Genomic DNA, 1,013 nt, shown 5'->3' with positions numbered 1-1,013 from the left:
AGTTTGTAACGGACCAGTTTGTAACGGACCAGTTTGTAACGGACCAGTTTGTAAGGGACCAGTTTGTATGGGACCAGTTTGTAAGGGACCAGTTAACCAGACTTCAGGCTGGTTTAAGGTTTGAACTGGTTGCTTTCGTCAGAAATCTCCTGACCTCTGCCGACTCGTTTTCGCGTGTAAAGCGTGTTTCTCTGCTGACGGTGGATTATTTCTTCTGAAAACCAACAAACAGATGATTTGACGTTCTTTCCGTCTTCTGTCCTCTTATGTCTCCACTCCTCCTCTGCCGTCTCCCTCGTTCCTCTTCTGTCGTTTCCTTATTCCTCCTAATCCGACTTTGTTTCTGCTTCCTCGCTGCTTCATTTCAATATGAATGAAAGCTGAGCTGATTTTCCTCAGGTCGAGACACATCCAGGACTCATTTGCAATTTTAATTCAATTTCTGTTTGACTTCGCTCACATTTAGACACCAAAGCTGGACTCGATGCTTTTATTTCACTGTTTTTAATGCGTTTGCTGCTGGTGAGGTGCTTTAATGTAAATCAGGATAATGCTCTTACAGGTTCAAACACTTTTACTTAACTTTGTTTACGTCTCAGAGGATTTGTCTGAGTTTGTAGCTTCAGCATATTTTCATAAAGCTCATAATCTACGCTGGGATTATAACTAAAAAATGAGTTTAAACTGAAGAGCCTTTACAGGTAAACCTGATGCGACCTCCTTTAAACTTTTGAATGTTTAACCCTTTACTCTCTGAAGGTCCAGCTTCTGAGGACTTAGGATTTTATTTTAAGACCATAAAGGTAGAAATATCACAAAATTACCAGAATATTAATTCTGGTAATTAATATTTTATTTAACATCCTTTCATTGGATGTAAAAGGATTCAGATCCAAGCAATAAAGTGACGTATTGCTTATTATGCATTTTATGTCACTGCTTTAATCTGTCTTCAGCGTATATTAGGGTGATTGTAGATAAAACGAGGAGTAAATTTCCACCAACAAATCTCA

The sequence above is a fragment of the Poecilia formosa genome, unplaced genomic scaffold, assembly GCF_000485575.1.
Source record: "Poecilia formosa unplaced genomic scaffold, Poecilia_formosa-5.1.2 Scaffold453, whole genome shotgun sequence".
In the NCBI taxonomy this organism is placed as follows: Eukaryota; Metazoa; Chordata; class Actinopteri; order Cyprinodontiformes; family Poeciliidae; genus Poecilia; species Poecilia formosa.
This window is presented reverse-complemented; position numbering follows the sequence as displayed.